At 35.2% G+C, this 20,853-nt stretch overlaps 1 long non-coding RNA gene across 1 annotated transcript; it reads left to right on the forward strand.

Annotated features, from left to right (window-relative positions):
• Positions 1–962: 962 nt before the first annotated feature.
• On the forward strand, positions 963–13,668 carry LOC122234194. Its single transcript, XR_006211970.1, has 3 exons — positions 963–1,045; positions 4,385–4,484; positions 13,459–13,668. It is a non-coding gene; the product is annotated as an uncharacterized LOC122234194 (long non-coding RNA).
• The last annotated feature ends 7,185 nt before the right edge of the window (positions 13,669–20,853 follow it).

The following is a 20,853-nucleotide window of genomic DNA, read 5'->3' on the forward strand; positions in this document are numbered from 1 at the left end:
GCAGGCTCCATGCTATCAGTGCAGAGTCCGATGCAGGGCTCGACCTCAGGAATCCTGAGATCATGACCTGAGCCTAAATCAAAAGTTGGACACTTAACCTACTGAGCCACCCAGATTCCCCAATTCTTTTTTTTTTAAAGTTTATTTACTTTGAGAGAGAGTGAGATAGTTGGGGAGGAAGAGGGAGAAGGAGAGAGAGAACCCAAGAGCCTGACACAGGGCTCATTTTCAAAAACCATGAGACTGTGACCTGAGCAGATACCAAGAGTCTGATGCGTAACCAACTGAGCCACCCAGATGCCTTATAATTTTATATTCTATGGGAAGTACAGAGAAATCTGAGACAAACCTAATTACAGAAGGCCAAAAGTAAGGCAGAGTTGGCAATAATGAATTCAGTGATGTTTTTGGAAGTTTTTAGCAACAGGTCTGTAGTAGGAATCTATAGATGAAGAATTAAAGTTAAATCTCATATCCTTCCAGCATTTATTAACTAACTGAAATATGCAGGTATTTCCAGGAAGAGAAAAATCACTCTATACTGGATAATTGAACTTAAGGATAAAGAACAATAATGACTGGACAAGAGTAGTGTTGTGAAAGATTTTAATTTGTAAGAAACCAAGAATTAAGGTAGCAGGTATCAGAATCAAGTGACTAAGAAGGACACATGTGTATGCCACTGCTCTGCTAGGCTTAATGAGTTTTAGTTCTAGTTTGGAGTAGAGCATTGGAAGGACATGATTTTAGTTAGATTTTTAGTGATGAAGTAATTCTTAATAGATGGAAATTACTTTTCTAATGTATGCGTTATGCCTCTTGGCTTTTATGAAAGAGTTAAATTAGTACCTGTTTTTGCTGACTGAGAGAAATCTGAAGAGGATGTTTGCTTTTATGAAAAAGGAATAAAACAAAAATGGCGTTCAGCAGCTGTTTTGCAACCATCAGGCACCCCTAAGCAGCAAGAGTGGCACCACCAAACTCCTTCCCCGGGAACTACATTCAACATCTCAGCATTAAGCCATCATAGCTTTGAACTGCATCTGTAAGCATGTGTGCTTTATCTTGATTTATTTTGTGCATCTGTTAGCAAGATGTGTCCTAAGTATCAGAATAATCTAAGAAAGGTTATTTTTTTGGCTCTGGGAATGCTCAAAAATTTTTCCATGTAAATTAATGGTAATTGTTTCTTCACTTTATGCCATTTTGGATTACAAAAGTTTCCATAGGAGTGTTCTACTTTCCAATAGCAGGGGAAACCTGTATCTGCTGAAATGAATTTCCTCCGTGCCTTTCTTCTAGTTGTGGGAGATGGTTTATTGGAAATCTCAAGTTTGAAGTACTCAGACTCTGTATCCCATCCCTCTAGGGCCAGCTCAGCCCTTCATCCTGTCAAAGCAGATAAAACAGAACAGCCTGTAATTTGCTATAAAGGGGTCCTTGGGATGAAGCATTTTAATGTCCATAAAGAGGAGACGATACCTTCATTTTTAAAGACTCCCATGGAACATTTCAAACCGCATGGATTTGTCTTGGTGCCCTTTGCCAAAATTAATAGATTTGGGCTGCAGACTTAGAGGAAAGCTAAGTGTTCAGGCCAACTTATCACCCTTTGATATTTTACTATATTTATCTTATTTTAGCCAAGATGCCTTAAAACTGACAACATAATGAGTAAATAATACTTAAATAAGGAAGGCTACTAATTTTTAGACCTATATCAATTAAATATAGGAGATATACAGAGTTACAGCAGTATTATTTTAGAAATTAAAAATCAAGTGCAATGATCTAGAGAACAGATCGAATTGATCCAACTTAATCATTGTTTTTGAATTTTTTGCCTCTTTTTATCAGTCTTGGGTTGAACTGTGTTTCAGACTCCAAAAAGGTATTCCAACCAAGAGCATTCTGATGAGAATGGCACAGAGGGCCTGGAGTGTAATAAAATACCAAGTGTGTTATTTTGAATTCTTCTCATGCTCTGAGAACAGGAATATCTTAAGCTTTGATAGAATGGTGCAATTTTATATTTTCCATTTGACTACTCTAAAAGGTTCATTGTCTTTTAATTAAACTACAGGGGGGAAGAGCAGAGATTAAAAGATGTAGTACTATAAAGGGGATGGCTTTTAGCTACTAGTACATGAGTGAAGACACCACAATAAAGCAAGATGGAGTACAGCAACAAGTTTTGTGCCTTGAAGCCTCCTCTTGTCTGACTGTGGTAGTAATTTGGAGTTAATTTGTGCAGCTTCTCAATAAAAGATTTTGTGTTTTATATTCTTTGATACTTTCTAGCATCTTTTCCCTGCTGATCTTTTTTGGAGGGGGGGGGGCAACATGCTAGTTCCCTTTATTTATTAGTACTGAGATAATTTTTATTTCTCAAATGAAACCTTATCTAAAACAGATATTTTTTAAAGTTGTATTCTAGTTGCTTTGGAGATGCATCTAAAGTATCCATCATGTATCTTAACCATCACTCCATGATGTGTTCTTGAAGCACAGTATTAGAGCTTTCCCTCCTGTTCTTTTATCTTCCCTTTCATGAGGTTCAGTGCAGCTTATACAACTAGATATGATAATTAGGTAAACCAGTTTAGGTGAGAAGGTTGGACCAGGTTCAGTGCATAGATATTTCCTATTCACTACCTGCTTTTTACTTGAGGTAGTAGCACCTTCCTCGAATCTCCCACTTTCTGTGGTTACTGACAAGTGGAAGTCCACTTTCACCTCTAGTGATTTGTATTTTTAGCATGGGGTGAATGTTTGGGTTTCTTCATTTGGGAGTATTACTGCCTGGTAGTTGGCTTATTTTCCTTTGTCTGCATGAAGATTTTTTTTTTCTTTGTGTCTGTTTTTCTCCCTTTGCTTTCTACTCCCCCACATGTCCCCAAGTCCTTCAAGCCAATGAGGCTGTGGTGACACCTTCTGGGCAGTGATGGGAGTGAATTACAGCCATAAGTTGCATGGTGGTGTTAAGCATACCAAAGATTAGGTGTATGCTACTAAATTTAGTGTGCTTCGTCAAATAAACCCATACAGAATTCTGCTTCTTCTCAGAGTTTCTAACAGTTGTTAAATATTGATACCGTTTCTTGCTAATGAACAGAGATTTGTAGTTAGCTAAATAAAAAGCCAGTGGACCTGCCTCCTTAATCAATATAAAGGATATGGTACTTGGTTGGCCTGAAAATGAATGTCAGCAGAGGAAAAAATTAATGATTGCATGTTATTAGAATATCAGCACTGTACACTATAGTTTTTGCCATGCTCTGGTACAACTGTATCCGGTTACATGTCAGTGCTTCACAGCAGTAGGAAAATGTCCTATAAGAAAAATTTCAGTAGAAACAATGTCTTCTATCATGACAATCCACCATTGGAACCATGGAGGGTGAATGTTTATCCAGAGCCATTCTTGTCCACCCGTACCTTTCATCAGTTTTAAGAAACATGAAAGGAGTCTTCCCGGTAGAGGTTCCTTCCTCTATAGGAACCTTGCTTTTTTCTGATGAGACTTCATTCCTTCCACTTCTACTTCAAAGCTAATTTAACTCTTATGTTAAAAGATTTTAAATACAGCTTTTTCATATACAGCATGACTATAATAAGAATTTACTATTACTAATGCACTTTTTTTTCTGACAGTGAACATGATACAGCTGTAGTTCTAGGAAGGCTTATGAAGTTTGTTATTAAATAATTTCAGAGATCTCAGGAGTCTTTACAATCTTCAGTAACTGAATAGCAAATGTATTGGGCAACAAAGGTATAACTGGCTGTCAGAGTCGCTGTGAAACTCCCCATGTCTATAACATTACCTTTGGGCAGTGTTGAATGGGAAAGCACAAGACACTAAATTTAAGGGCGAAGACAACTGCTGCAGTTGGATATATAGCCTTTAAAATGGCACTGGATGGCTTATCTTAGGGCTTTGCATCATTCTGTGGCCAAATATTGCTTACTCAGTATATAATATATGCATTTATATTTGGTACAGAGCCCAATATTTCTATTACTACTATATAATAAAATCAAGGCAAGGACACATTGCCTTCTAATTTTGATTTGCAAACAGATGGTAGATGTCTGGAAAATAGGCAGGAGCTATTAAAAAAAACTGGGGAAATGCTTTCATGAAATTAAAATAAAGCTAGCTTAAAATACTCAAAGTGTGAATGAGTAACAAAATACCATGTAGTAACTGTGGAGATGATGGTTTTATTTGAAGTGGGGGGAGGGAGGAAAAACTAGAAGGAGGCAAAAACACAATTTGGCCTAAAATTGAATTTCTCTGATAAGGCATTTCAGAAGCGGCTTGTCTTATTCACTCAGCAGCAAAATAATCATATGCGCTTTAATAATCTTTATTTTACAGGAGTGCGTTGCCAGGGTAACGGAATGTAAGCAGGGGAACAGCACCTTGCAGATCACAAAGGCAAATCTGCGGAAAGAAATTTCACTGAGTTTCCTCACCAGTGTAATAACGACTCTTATTTTTCCTACACTATTTAATAATCTCACATAAACGTTTTTCGTTTTCCCTTTTCTATATCTCTTTAAACATAGACAATAGCATATATCTGGAACTGCCAAGATCAGTGGGCTAAGCAAAAAAACAGATGTTCTATCTTTAGCATTTTTATATAATTACTTTTTATTGCTGTCTTACCCCTATCTCCATCCCTCTCAACCTTATTGTTATTTCCTGCTCTCTGTAAACCTGATGATAGTATTCCAACCAAAGGGGGCTTGAGGTGGGAGTTGATATTTGGCTACATTAATCAAAATTTATTAGCTAAGCTTGCCTGTATGAAGATTCTAAAGAGGCAGGAATTCCAACTGAAACATCTATCTTTGCATAAGTGGATAAATTGAATTATAGCAAATAGAATGACAAGCAAAGCTGCAAAAATAATGTATTCTCTACACTCATGCACACATGCAAACATGTATACACACAAATACCTGTACAAGGGAGGAAAGAAGAAGGAAAGAAAGCAGTGTTAGATTCCTTGAGCTTTCCATTGGGCCCTGAAACCTCAATTCATTCTAGGAAATTGGCTGATTTGAAATTAATAAAATCAAAGTTTCCCGTGCATTTCCAAAAGAGACAGAAAGATAGAAGTAAGAAGTAAGAATGTACCTACTGATCATTTGATTGGATCAAATTTATGACTCTTAGTTTTAACTCTTAGTTGTAACCTGCCTACTATGCACCCAAGCTGTATTTTTCACAATTGTTTCTCTAGGTCTAAAGAACAATCAGTAACCAAAAACAGGTGCTCAAAAACTAGTTTCTGGATGGATTGCCTTTGAAATTATATTCTGTCTTGGTTTTGGTGCAGTTTACTAAAATGTAATTTTAATTATCATTTTTAGTATTTTCCTAGAGATTGTTCTTTTATCCTGGCTAGATTTGCACAGCTACTTAAAATTCAAACTAATTAAAGCTAACTTAAAAAAGATAATGGTAAAAGACCAAGTAAAATTTGAAAAGGCCAAACAAAGACTTATTAAAATGGCAAATTGTGGGGAAAACATTCCATCAAGGTCTGGCTAGTGTACCTCAGAAGTTGAGAAAAATGGGAAGGGGTCATGTTGAAATAAGAAGATTTCTGATGTTCCAGAAAGAACTTAAAACCCAAATGCCACAGTTGTCAAAAGCTTCATTCTCATCAAGTACCACTGAAAATTATTAAAAATTTTAAACTCAACAGAGTTTATTTGAAATTGTTTCTCGTTATTATGAACTTGTTGACTTAAACTCAGCTCCTAATTATTCATTCTATATAGAGTCAATTCTTCTGGAGCTTTCCTATAGTTAATGTCGTCTTTGCTATAAAATCTCAATTTGGCCTCTTTAATGTTAATTGTTTTTTAAGAGATAATAAGTTTCCTAAGCTAACACAGCCAAGAGAGAAGACATGTTTCTCTCCTTGGGCTCTTGTTTATGTCTTAGATGGAATGTTCTATGGAAATAATGTTAGCAGTTTTGCAAACAGAGCAGCATGTCTATTTTCTTAGGATTTGAGCCATAATTTATTCTTGGTGCATGAAAATCACTAGTAAGTCTACATTTTTATTTAATTGTTATGATGATGAGCATACGGCTGGCAAATGAAAACATGGTGGTAAGTAAATACTGTTCCTTTGGTAATCTTACTTCAGCTGTAAACATTTTCAAACCATCTGGTGGCATTTGCTATTCTTTATTTGATGAAAAATAATTCTTTCTCCTCAACTATTAAACTTGGTACACTTTTGGAACCATGTATAACAGGATCCTAAAATGGGGTTCTCCCTTTGGGTGCCTGGGTGGCTCAGTCAGTTGAGCGTCAGACTTCGGCTCAGGTCATGAGCTCACATTCCCAGTCTGTGGGTTCGAGACCCGCGTCGTGCTCTGTGCTGACAGCTCAGGGCCTGGATCCTGCTTCGGATTCTGTGTCTCCCTCTCTCTGCCTCTCCTCTGCTCATGCTCCGTCTCTTCCAAAAATAAATACAAATATAAAAAAAAAAAATTTAATGGGGCTCTCCCTGTTTGTCTTAGCTGGAACCCTAAGAGAAAAGATTTCAAAGTAATAAATGACAACACCCTCTAGTTTATACATCAATAGGAGAGAGAAAACCAGTTATGTGATTCTAAGGTACTTAACCATGTCAAGGATATAAATGAATCGGAAAGCTGGAAATTCAGAAAAGGGAGATTTTGGAGAGAGTTGATTTGCCGAGTGTCCCATCACACCTCCAAAGGAAGGAGTAAGGATGCATCTCCCTTCATTAAGAGAGAGACAGGCTTGAAGGATATGACTTGGAAAGCTTAATAACTGACCCCTGCCACTTAAGAACTGCTGTCTCACTTATGACTGAAAAATCTAGAGCTTGAGACGATTGGCCAGCTGCTTTGAAAGTATTGTAATGAAGAGGTGGTGTGTTAGGTGACCTACATTCTCAGAGTTTTTTGTAGCAAATTTTGCTTAAGTTTAGGTCATGGATCAGAGGTAGGCCATATGCACAAGAGAGATGATGTAAGGTTGTGTTAGACTCAGACTTCCTAGAGGAGCCCGGTGTTCTGAATGGTGAAGTGAACTACCATCTTTTCAAGAGCAGTAAGCAGAAAGAGAGCTCCACCTAGATCAAAGGATCTGCAAGTGAGAGTTAAGACACCCTCTTTCCCACTGCAAGTGGCCAGCTTATAGCAGGAATAAATTGGAAAACAAAAGTAACCATAACTTTGATATTTAAAGTTTTTATTACTAGATGAGATGTAATTAATTACTAGATGGGATGTTGAGTAGTTTGAGTGCTTGTAAATGAACAGAAACATGAAATCTGCCCTAAATTTCATGCATGAGAATGGGAAAGCCCCTAGAATAAATTAAGTATCATACTGACAGACAACAAAAAAATTTATATTTTATACTTAGTCAACTTAATGATATTACATTGTGTGTGTGTGTGTGTGTGTGTGTGTGTGTGTGTGTGTGTGTGTGGTCCAAAATGGTGATCTTGAAAAAGAAGAGTTGCATTTTGGGAAATCTTATTACCCATTTATTTTGATCCCTAGCTTATTATTTCTGTCTTTGTAGACAATATTGGTACCTGTTCTACGTGGTTCTATCCATACTTCAATAGACAGTACCAAGCCAGGCAAATAAGATTTCTGACAGATTGTTTTATCTATTTTATTTTATCTCTTTTCAAAACCCTTTTACTTGATTTAATACTTTGCTATGTCTTTCTTTCTATCTCCAGAGCTCAAGTTAGGGGTATTAAAATCAAGGAACCCTGATTAACCTACAAATTGAATCACACATTACTAAACATCTGAAAGTTAATGGTAGTATTTTTAGGAAGATATGCTCAGGTTCCTAATACAATGGATTAAATAATAAAAAACAGATACCGTAAGTTAATGCAATGTTTTCTCAAGGCTATTAGTCTAATTTTTAATAAAATTTAAGTAAGAAAAATCATTAAAACATTGTCCAAGTATATATTATCATTGCTTCCAGTTTAGTTTCTGGGGGACGCATTGGCATCTGAGCATTAGCATCTGGGTTATAGCTATACTTACACCTTTTATTGAATTACTCGGTAATGTTGGAATTATTTAGAATGTAAGAGAGATAATCACAGGGAAGAATGGAGATGGATGGAGAGTGAGATAGTAGTAGACAAATGTTAGGAGAAAATAGTATTAAAGCGAAAACAACATTGAACTCTTTGGAAAACATATGGTACAAAAACTGAAAGTTGGGGCGTTTGGATGGCTTAGTCATTTAAGTGTCTAACTCTTGGTTTTAGCTCAGGTCATGATCTCACACTTTGTGAGATCAAGCCCCACTTTGGGCTCTGACAGTGAGGAACTAACAGTGGGGAACTTGCTTGGTACTCTCTTCTCTCTGTGCCACTCCCCTGCTTGCAGTCTCTCTCTCTCCCTCTCCCAAAATAAATAAGTGAACTTTTTTTTTTGAAGAAAAACTGGAAATCAATGCTGATGATGTGGGCATGAACAAAAGGAAAAATGATGTGAATTATCTATCTTCATAAGGTCTCCTCAAAGCCCTTTAGGGTGATCCCGTAATGCCCTCTACAAAAATATTCTTCTCCCTTGACCTTAACAGGAATTATGTATCTTTTTTTTTAATGTTATTTATTTATTTTTGAGAGGGAGGGAGGGAGGGAGGGAGGGAGGGAGGGAGGGAGAGAGAGAGAGAGAGAGAGAGAGAGAGAGAGAGAGAGAGAGAGAGAATCCCAAGCAGGTTCTGCACTATCAGTGTGGAACCTGATGCAGGTCTTGAACTCACTAACCATGAGATCGTGACTTGAGCCAGAATCAAGAGTTGATGCTTAACCGACTGAGCCACCCAAGCACCCCAGGAATTATGTATCTTAATCCAAACAAAGAAATCATATTTTCTAAAGTCTGTCTTTCTCACACACATATACACATAGAAACACACAGACTTAAGGGACAAAATCCAATTTTTAAAAGTAATTGGTCTCAATGCTCTTTTACTAAATAATTCTTATTATTTGAATGAGATTTTATCATTTACAAAGTGGCTGATATTACAATCTTTGTAAATATCAGCGTTCTTTTTCCTGAAGTTTATCTGTTATATACAAGTGTATGTGTATACAAATATTTGTATTTACTATGAAATGTAGTTGGTGCAGATATTGCTAAAAGTTTTCACTAAAATATACACTTAAGGAAATTGACTAAATCTTTATTGAACATTGCTAGCTGTGCTTATAATGTCATAACAGTAAAGCATACTGAAAAGGATGTCTGACTAGTTCTAGTCTTAGCTCTACCACTTAATCTCTGAGGGTTTGGGGCAGTCACTTACCTTTCTGAGTGTCTTCTGGATCTCACCTGTAAAACGGAAATAATAATTCTTCCCCTGCTTAAATGATAGAGTTATTGAAAAGATCAAGATAAGGAAATATATAGAGTAGTATATCTATGTAGATATTTCTTTATCATTATGATATTCTTTTTCATTATTGTAATTTTAAATGCCAAAAGTATCTAGTTGTGCTTCCTTCTTCCCATTGCTGAAAATTGCTTATTGAGTGTAGATATATTTTCAGTCAGTAAGAGGATTTATCAGGTACCACAATTAAAGGCAAGTCATGAATTTAAAGGGAAAATAGGAATTTCAGTAGTTTTCATTCATTCTGGAGAATTGAGTCAAAGTTGTTATAATAGGGATATAGGGAAGAAGGAATCTTATTTAGGAGAATACTGAAATAACTATAAAGAGCTTTCCTGAATAGTCTATGTAACTGGTGTTTTGGCTTTTGGATAACAGACCTTACTATCTCAGTAGGAGCATAAATTAAAATCCTTTTAAAAACAAAAACAAATGTACTATGCTTTTTTTTTATGGAGCCCACACACATCCATAGAAGTCTGTTAAAATAAGGAGGATATAGTGTCTCTGACTAGAAGCGAGTATAATGTAATTCATCACAGAAAAAATATGCAAACTCTTCAAAAGCAAGTTTTGGGCTAGGGCTAAGCTTGAAACTTAGTTCTTTTAATCAACAATGGTAATAATTTTTAGAAATAGCATAACATATTAACCCTGAGAATCCCTCCAGCCCTCCCCCTACCACACCCCCTGAATCACAAGTAGTTGAATATATTGGACATATTTGAACGATTTGATGTTAGTGAACTGATGGGCAAGTTATCCTCTTGGTTACAGTTTCAGCACAGTGTAATGTGTGATAGCCAAAATATGTTAAACCTTCCACATAACACACAAATCAGAAGTAGGGATAAGTGTCTTCTTGAGACAACAATAAACATCTGTCCCGTTCCCAATTTTAAGAATCATAAAATAAGAATTTTGGTGTGAAGTTAGAAAGTAAGAGAAGTACCTTTTGATATCTTATGTTTAGTTCATGAATAAATTTGTTTAATTTTTATTAAACATATAAAGCATTATATATTTTTATTTCTTTAGCATGTACCCTGTTTATAATGCCTATTCCCTTACTGGAAAACAATACAGGCTTATAGGACTTTTTTCCCCCACAAATTAACTTAGGGCATGTGTGTACAGGTCAGTGAGAAAAACCTGATAAACATTCCTCTTCAGATTTTAAAAACTATTTCATCATTAAATTAATTAGTACTTTACAGTGTCTTCTTTGTGAATTACTTAAGAAGTATTTTCCAAAGGATAAGACAAGTATATTCCATGAACAACAAGAATTTGCACCTTGGAAAATTATTTCAATGTCTTATTTGGATAAGAGAAACTCCCTTTGTTTAATGTCAAGTTGAATTCATAGCTCTCTAACTTGATTTATTTTGTTAGAAGCTATATCGTGGGCTGAGAGAAAAGAAAGTTTTTACTTTGTTAATACAACTGCATTATCCTTCATGTTATAAAGCATCTACTCATTTTAGAGGTGATTAACTGAGATAGTAATATGATTGTAACTGGAAGTCTGGGTTGCAGTTCAGATCTCTGGTCCTCAACATACCAGGCCACATACATAGGTAATTGTGGTGCACTTTGAGGGTGAATTTTGGCATGACCTACTTCAATATAATTCCTATTAGTAACTCCATTGAAGTGTTAAATGATAAATCCTTTGAAATTTTTTCTTAGGGTAATCCAACTTAACTATATTATGAAAATAGAAATAGCTCTCTAAGGAGGCAAGAGGGGTATGTGTATGTATCTGTATGTATGTATTAGCCTTTCGTCCTCTAAAGAGCAGATAATTTGGGCTTCCTTTTGTCTCTAGGAATGTTATTTAAAGCTGTAATCGACATTTTCTTATATAAAGCAAGGATTTGTGAGAATGCATTTTCATTTCAGGGCATGTATATAAAATTCACATATCACAAGACTTAAATGATCCAGTTTTTTACTCTAAAGCAGAGTAATAACACATCTTTATTCTACCACAAAGTGTCATGAAAAGGGTGATATACTCCAATTGTGATAAATCATGTCAGAAATAAAATAATTTGTCTCTAAATTTTGAATGTATTTACACCTAAATTTTGAGACAGTGGGACTCATTTGCAAATATCATAAGTGATCAGCTAACATGTTCCCCCATTGAAAGCAGAAATAACCATAGCTAATTATAGACCACCAAACCTAGGGAAGTTTCATAGATTGTTACAACTGAGAAGGAATTTAAAGAAGAAACTGACAAAATTGCACAAAGGAAAGGGAATCCCATCATTATAACCAACTGTTTGTTACTATCTGCCTTCTCTTCTCCACCTCCTTTTTTCCCTGCATATGTTCCCATATCAGGTGAAAGAGTGAAAATTTTTATGATTTTTTTTCTCTAATCAAGCTCCATTCTCTCTTAAATGAACAGTGAGGTGACAACATCATTGTACTAATGTAGTCTTACATGGTAGAAAGACTCCTTAGCTGTCATGACTATAGAGGGTCTGCTGCTGCTTCTTTTTTTAAAATCTCTTTTAGCTGGGAAAGAATTAACTAATAATGTACCCTAATTTTCAAAAGGAAAGGTAAAAGTTGTTTTTATTTAAGTGAGCCATCATATTTTCAATAGCTTAAATTACATGATTTACTTTTTGCCATCATGGTAACCCAGATTCTTCCACCTTTTGAAATAGAAACTGTCCTAACCCCATAACCTCAGCATCACTGCGAGTAAAACTCTTTCTAATTATATGACTGTGTACTGTGCACATTAGCATTGCTAATCAGCTTACTGTGGTGGATTTGTATCTTCAGTACTGATGTTCATAGACTGTCCGTTGATATAATTGCAGCTCTGTACCAGTGCCTAGATGCTAGTATATTTAAAACTACAAGTTTGAAATTCATAGTGCATACCACAGTATATGGAAATTTTTTAAGCTGTGTATAATTTTAGGTCACTAGCTTGAGTTTCCATAGAGTTTTATTTGCCCAAACCTAATGCTATATTACACTGGATCTTTAGCTTAAAACAAAAAATTTTTTTTAATTAAAAAAGACTTGATCTCATTTATTTTGCTATATTTTTGTTTGAAAGGTAATCATCCCTTTTAGAAAAAAGCTTCTTAATCTACATAAAAGAATACCTGATGATTTCTAGAATTCATTTTCAGAAAGCCTGAGTGAGATCTTATTTGTCACAAATGAATACTTATTAAATGTCCGCTGGGTTCTTTACCTTTTACTAGGTTTTGCAAAGATTCCACTGAAGATAGATCATAGTATGTGACTTTCAGGGATGGGCTATAGGGTAAAAGGGAAAGGATTCTTGTGAATATAATTTTGTACATATATAAATGTGAAGAAAATTATTACGTAATTGGATTGTATGTGTATATTTTAGCAAATATATAGTATACTCTACTACTGAATGTGAACAGTCAGAAACATAATAAAAGATGTATATGAAGCAATTTCTGTATTTACTTCTGGAAACTGAAACAAATCCTTAGATAAAATCTTCCTCAAGTTAATGAGTTACCAAGAATAAAGCAGAATGTAATAACAGTAAATGATTAAGAATCATATTATGTGCTACTCACATTTGACACTATTTAGTAGAAAATTTAGTTAAGTATAACTGCTGAGAGAAGAAAAGAATTTAAGATGTTAAAAATGATAAAAATAAGATTTTTCGGAAGTCCATCGGCCACAAAATGACATAAGAAGAGTTTTGTTTTAAAAAGATGACTGGCAAATCCATGTGAGGCAAACAGAAGGAGAAAGAAGCTGAGGGAAAGATTATCATGACTACTGTAGTAACCAATGTGAGAAAATTATACAGACCTAAATGGAGTCCATAAAACATGAAATCACAAATTTATAATGAGAGATTTCAGAAATAAACGTTTAAGAAAATGAATTAATGAAAGAAAGGAATGCTGATAAAATACAATCAGTCATTCGTTCAAGCAGTCACTCCACACATTTATTATGTACTGCTCTTTTCCAGACACTGTGCTAGGGGTTATGTGAAGAATAAAAAGACGTATAAGAGAATTCCTGGATGGGCAACCTAGAACTGACTTGAAAACTCTCCCACTACTAAACATCCAGAAATGGTAAATAAAATGCAGCACCTTTCCTTTTGAATGTGTAGCTGTGCTTGTGAAAAAGTAAGGAAGATCCTTAAGACCTAAAAATGGAGAGGGTTTAAAAAATAGAGTGGTAAGCATGAGGAGTAATATGGGCTACCCTGGGGATGGGGGTGGGGAAATGTCCTGGCCCAAGGATAAGGATTTAATAGCCACTCAAGATCAGGAGACAAGACTTGGGGCCTACACAGTGAAGGGAGTTAGAACTGAGACATCAGTTTGCAGGAACCTTAGGAGTTTTATCAAAGAACAAGATATTTAAAAAAAAATCTTGGGGCGCCTGGGTGGCTCATTCAGTTAAGCATCTGACTCTTGGTTTCAGCTCAGGTCATGCTCTCACAGTTCGTGAGTTTGAATCCTGCTCCACACTGTCAGTGTGGAGCCTGCTTGGGATTCTCTGTCTCCCTCTTTTTCTGCCCCTCCCCTGCTCTCTATCTCTATCAAAATAAATAAACATTTAAAATAAAATAAATCTCTCTAGTATAGGCAGATCACCGAAAGATTTTTTTCAAGTCCATTGGCTTGGGCTCTGTGTCTGAATGGATAAAAAAAAGCTTCTCTGAGAATTTTTAACCATAGGTATACTATTTTTTAGGTTTGAGATTTAAATTTACACTCCTTACACTCCATATGCTGAGAAAGCAACATGAAAGTAGTAACTTAAAATGAATGTTCAAGGTGTCTTATAAGAAACTAAAATAGAAGCCATTCTAGAATCATGCACCCCCAAACTAGGCGATACTGTATTTCCTCAAAAAAAATGAACTATTAACATAGACTCATTATCCAAAAGCTACAAAATATGCAAGAACACAGCCAATGTGAACAAGAGTCAGGAGACCCAAAATACACCAGAATTAGCCTTTATCAACTTCAGATAATTGAATAGAGAATGTATGTAGAAAAATATAAAATATTTTCAACAAAACACTAAAACATAAAAGCAGAATATATAAAAATGAAAAATTTGGCCAGTGAAGAGAGAATTAACAATTAGAAGATAGATGTGAGGAAGTTACCTTAGAAGCAGTACACAATTATAGAGACACAAACTGTGGAGTTTCATAGACATGGCAAATAAAGTGAGAAGATCCAACATACATGTAATAGGAATCCAGATGGAAACCACGGAAGAATGAAGGCGAGATCATATTTGATGAAGAAGTGATTAATACTTTTCCCAACAGGTTTGTAAGCACCTAAGTTTCTGTATGAAATACTTATAACCTTTAAGTATTTGAAATGTTTTGTTCTTTTTTTGACCCATGATTGATACATAATCTCACTTAAGCTCTTATTGAAGAAAGGGAGCATAACAAGGCCATTTTAAAAACAAACAAGAAGTCAAACATTTCGCTCACTTATAGACTCTCTGAAAGAATTACCAAAGAATACTTCAAGTAATAGAAAAATGAGCCTAGAAGGAAGAAAGGCATTATTCTGAGTGAAAAAAAAAAAAAGCCAACTCAAAAGGTCATATAAGATGTGATTCCATTTATACAACATCTTCAAAATTGCAAGATTATAGAGAAGGAGAGCATATTCATGGTTGCCAGGAGTTAAGAATGGCGATGGGGAGTGGCAGAAAGGAGTGAGATGATTATAAAGCATGAGAGAGAACTCTGTGGTGATGGAACATTCTGTATCTTAGTTATGGTTATCTGAGCCTGCACATGATAAAAGGACATAGAACTGGTATATACATATTGTATCAATGTAAATTTTCTGGTTTTGGTGTTTTGCAGTAGTTATTTTAAGATATAACTATTGTGGGGGAACTGAATGAAGGGAACATGGAACCTCCCTGTATTATCCTTGCACTTCCTTAAAACTATAGTCATTTTTTAATTTTTTAAATTTTTTTCTTTTTTAAAATTTACATCCAAAATAGCATCTAGTGCAACAATGGTTTCAGGAGTAGATTCCTTAGTGCCCCTCACCCACTTAGCCCATCCCCCCTCCCACAACCCCTCCAGTAACCCTGTTTGTTCTACATATTTGTGAGTCTCTTCTGTTTTGTCCCCCTCCGTTTTTATATTTTTGCTTCCCTTCCTGTATGTTCATCTGTTTTGTCTCTTAAAGTCCTCTTATGAGTGAAGTCATATGATTTCTGTCTTTCTCTAATTTCACTTAGCATAATACCCTCCAGTGCCATCCACATAGTTGCTAATGGCAACATTTCATTCTTTTTGATTGCTGAGTAATACTCCGTTGTATATATATATACCACATCTTCTCTATCCATTCATCTATCGATGGACATTTGGGCTCTTTCCATACTTTGGCTATTGTTGATAGTGCTGCTCTAAACATGGGGGTGCTTGTGTCCCTTCGAAACAGCACACCTGTATCCCGTGGATAAATGCCTAGTAGTGCAGTTGCTGGGTCATAGGGTAGTTCTGTTTTTAGTTTTTTGAGGAACCTCCATACTGTTTTCCAGAGTGGCTGCACCAGCTTGCATTGCCACCAACAATGCAAAAGATATCCTCTTTCTCCACATCCACATCCAGCATCTATTGTTGCCTGAGTTGTTAATGTTAGCCATTCTGACAGGTGTCAGGTGGTATCTCATTGTAGTTTTGATTTGTATTTCCCTGATGATGAGTGATGTTGAGCATTTTTTCATGTGTCAGTTGGCCATCTGGATGTCTTCTTTGGAGAAGTGTCTATTCATGTCTTTTGCCCATTTCTTCACTGGGTTATTTGTTTTTTGGGTGTTGAGTTTGATAAGTCTTTATAGATTTTGGATACTAACCCTTTATCTGATATGTCATTTGCCAATATCTTCTCCCATTCTGTCGGTTGCCTTTTAGTTTTGCTGATTGTTTCCTTTGCTGTGCAGTAGCTTATTATTTTGATGAGGTCCCACTAGTTCATTGTTGCTTTTGTGTCCCTTGCCTCCAGAGATGTTTTGAGTAAGAAGTTGCTGAGGCCAAGGTCAAAGAGGTTTTTGCCTGCTTTCTCCTCGAGGATTTTGATGGCTTCCTGTCTTACATTGAGGTCTTTCATCCATTTTGAGTTTATTTGTGTGTATGGTGTAAGAAGGTGGTCCAGGTTCATTCTTCTGCATGTCGCTGTCCAGTTTTCCCAGCACCACTTGCTGAAGAGACTGTCTTTATTCCATTGGATATTCTTTCCTGCTTTGTCAAAGATTAGCTGGCCATTTGTTTGTGGGTCCATTTCTGGTTTCTCTATTCTGTTCTATTAATCTGAGTGTCTGTTCTTGTGCCAATACCATACTGTCTTGCTGATTATAGCTTTGTAGCATAGCTTAAAGTCTGGGATTGTGATGCCTCCTGCTTTGGTTTTCTTTCTCAAGATCGCTTTGGCTATTTGGGGTCATTTCTGGTTCCATACAAATTTTAGGATTATTTGTTCTAGCTCTGTGAAGAATGCTTGTGTTATTTTGATAGGGATTGCATTGAATATGTAGATTGCTTTGGGTAGTGTCGACATTTTAACAATATTTGTTCTTCCTATCCAGGAGCATGGAATCTTTTTCCATTTTTTTTGTGTCTTCTTCAATTTCTTTCATAAGCTTTCTATAGTTTTCAGCATATAGGTTTTTCACCTCTTTGGTTAGATTTATTCCTAGGTATTTTATGGTTTTTGGTGCAACTGTAAATGGGATCGATTCCTTGATTTCTCTTTCTGTCGCTTCACTGTTGGTGTATAGGAATGCAATCGATTTCTGTGCATTGATTTTATATCCCGCAACTTTGCTGAATTCATGAATCAATTGTAGCAGTTTTTTGGTGGAATCTTTGGGGTTTTCCATATAGAGTATCATGTCATCTGTGAAGAGTGAAAGTTTGACCTCCTTCTAGCCGATTTGGATGCCTTTTATTTCTTTGTGTTGTCTGATTGCAGAGGTTAAGACTTCCAATACTATGTTGAATAACATTGATGAGAGTGGACATCCCTGTCTTGTTCCTGACCTTAGGGGGGAAGCTCTGTTTTTCCCCATTGAGGATGATACTAGCGTTGGGTCATTCATATATGGCTTTTATGATCTCGAGGTATGTTCCTTCTATCCCTACTTTCTTGAAGGTATTTATCAAGGTTTTTATCAAGGTTCCTTCTATCCCTACTTTCTTGAAGGTTTTTATTGTATGTTGTCAAATGGTTTCTCTGCATCTATTGAGAGGATCATATGGTTCTTGTCCTTTCTTTTATTGATGTGATGAATCACATTGATTGTTTGTGGATATTGAACCAGCCCTGCATCCCAGGTATAAATCCCACTTGGTCGTGGTGAATAATTTTTTTAATGTATCGTTGGAGCCAGTTGGCTAATATCTTGTTGAAGATTTTTGCATCCATGTTCATCAGGGAAATTGGTCTATACTCTCCTTTTTAGTGGGGTCTCTGTCTGGTTTTGGAATCAAGGTAATGCTGGCTTCATAGAAAGAGTTTGGAAGTTTTCCTTCCATTTCTATTTTTTGGAACAGTTTCAAGAGGATAAGTGTTAACTCTTCCTTAAATGTTTGGTAGAATTCCCCTGGAAAAAAACTATAGCCATTTTTAAAATATTTTTTAATGTTTTATTTATCTTTGAGATAGAGAGAGAGAGAGAGAGAGAGAGAGAGAGACAAAGCATGAGTGGGGGAGGGACAGAGAGAGGGAGGGAGACACAGAATCCATAGCAGGCTCCAGTCCCTGAGCTGTCAGCACAGAGCCTGACACAGGGCCCGATCCCACGAATTGCAAGATCATGATCTCAGCCAAAGTCAGACGCTTAACTGAGTGAGCCACTCAGGTGCCCCAAAACTATAATTATTTGTTTAAACAGCTTTTTAAAAGGAAAATTAAGAGTGGAACTGAAATACTGAACAATAATGTCATGTAAGAAGGAAGAGAATTTTGCCTTAGAGTGCTGAATGCCTTGTATTATTTGTGAAGAAGATAGAAAAATTTTTTGAGAAGAAGTTAAATTGATTGCTTTTAGATTTAAAGTAAGTTTTCTATGGTAAAAGCTTAGATGTATCCATTAAAAATGTAAAATTGCAATGTGTTATTTCCAAACATGAAAGGAAAAGAGGCAGAGTAAAGAAAATTTAGATGAATTTTATTTGTAGCAATATGGTTAACTAAGTACTAACACCACCTTCCCACTAAAAAACAATTAAAAATGCTGAATAAAACTTAAACAATTTAACTCTATCAATGAGTTGGTAAGAAATTAAGGGAAACTGAAGCCTAAAACTAAATGAAACAAGAACCTCAGTAAAGTAAGCAGTTCACTTTCACCTTAAAGGCATTCACAGAATTGAGTTGAACCTTTGGTTTTTATGAGTTTCCAAGGTAGAAAGAACAGTAGTCAAAATTCAGGAACTGCCCAAGTAAATATCTCCTTAAAGCTGAGAACACAGACTAGAACTATAAGGAGGATACAAAGTGATTGGAGTTAAAAGTTAAGGTCTCTTTAATCTTCAGAAAGAAAGATTGGATATTTAGATATTTATTATATTTAGGCTGTGGTAAAGTAGGTATGTATGCAAGAGTTTATGTGGAATTACTAAAAGAAAGGTAATGGTAGGTAATATAAATATTTTTTAAAGTTTGAAGGACTCTATAAATGGCATGTAGACTTTAAGGGCAAAGTTGTAATAGAGATAAAGATAGCTACTACATAAGTATAAAATCTTCAGCTCAGTAGAAAGATACATTTCTAAGTGCACATAATAAGAGGGTGTAAAAGTAAATAAAGCAAAAATTGACAGACCTATAAAGAGAAATAAATAAATTCACCAACTTATTTCAGAAGTGTTTAACACATCTCTCAGTTTTCGCAAGATCTAATATTAATCAGTTGATTACTATATCCACACGTTAAAATCAAGAGCTAGTCATACCTTATGCATATTTTATAGTATCCATTTTTATTCCCTCAGTACTTAATATAAACTATTTTTTAATTAAAAAAAACTTTGTCAAGTTAACAGAAGGCAGGAAAAGACAAGGAAGTTCTAAGAGAGAGCAAATAAAAATATTAAATACAAAATATTATGATAGAGATATACTCAAATATTAGTTTTCAGATACAGCAATCTTACCAGATCAGAAAACCAGGTTGTCAGATTTTTTTTAATTCACCTGCATTTTACTTATAAGAGGCATACTTGACAGGTTAAGACACAGATTAGATGTATGAGGCAAACACTATTAAAAAGAAAGCTAATATAATACATTAATATCAGATCCAATGTTCTTTAAGGCATAAGCTTTGTTATACCACAAATTATAAAATGAAAAATTCCAAGTATGTATAAAAAAAGTTGGTATGTACCTATTTACACAGCCACAAATATATACAGAAAAAATTGACAGTTACAAGAATAAAATGACAAATCTGTAGTTGTGATGGGAGACATAATACCCTTTTCTAAATAAATGATCAACATACAAATTATTAGTAAGGCTAGAAAGAATTTGAAGAAAGCTGTTAACAGTGTAATCTCTAATCCAGATCTGCACAATGATTCTAATATTCATGTATATACTTTCCAGATAAGTAATATTTGGAAAAACTTGCCATATACGAGGACACAAAGCAAGTCTTAACAAAAGCTTTAAAAAATCAGTGTCACACTAATTGTATTCTCTAACCCACAAAAGTAGAAATTAAAAAATAATTCAAAACATACCTTAGCTTTGGAAATTTAAAAATAAACTTCTAAACTCATAGATCAGAAATTAAAATTGCAATAGAAATTTGAAAATATTTAGAATATCACAATAATACAAATATACCATTCCAAAGCTTGTGAGATGAGGCTAAGGAGGTACTTAGGGGAAAAGTTATAACTAAATGTTCAACTTGAAAAAAAGAGAATAAACCAAAAGAAAGTAAAAGAAAGGAAATAAAGAGCAAAAATTGAAGAATTAGAAAATATAGAATTAAAAGATCATTCTTTGAAGAGACGAATATTATTGATAAACCTGAAATGAAACTAATTAGGAAGAAATCTACAAATAATCAGTATTAGGAATGAAGAGAGAGTCCATAACTGCAGGCACATTAATATTTAAACAAATAAGGGAGTACAATTGTGAGTCAAGAGTTACCTAGCTCTGTTCCCCTAGAGTTGCAAATAATAATTGCAGCTGACTTATGGAATGTGAGATATGTTTGTTTATACCAGGCACCTTTGCTTATGTGAAAAGTGACTTTTGATGAGTAAATCACATGGGCCTGGGAAGGCTGTAAATAAAAAAATTAGGAAACCATAGCTCTAAACTTACCTGAGTGT

This window comes from Panthera tigris, chromosome E2 (genome assembly GCF_018350195.1).
Source record: "Panthera tigris isolate Pti1 chromosome E2, P.tigris_Pti1_mat1.1, whole genome shotgun sequence".
In the NCBI taxonomy this organism is placed as follows: domain Eukaryota; kingdom Metazoa; phylum Chordata; class Mammalia; order Carnivora; family Felidae; genus Panthera; species Panthera tigris.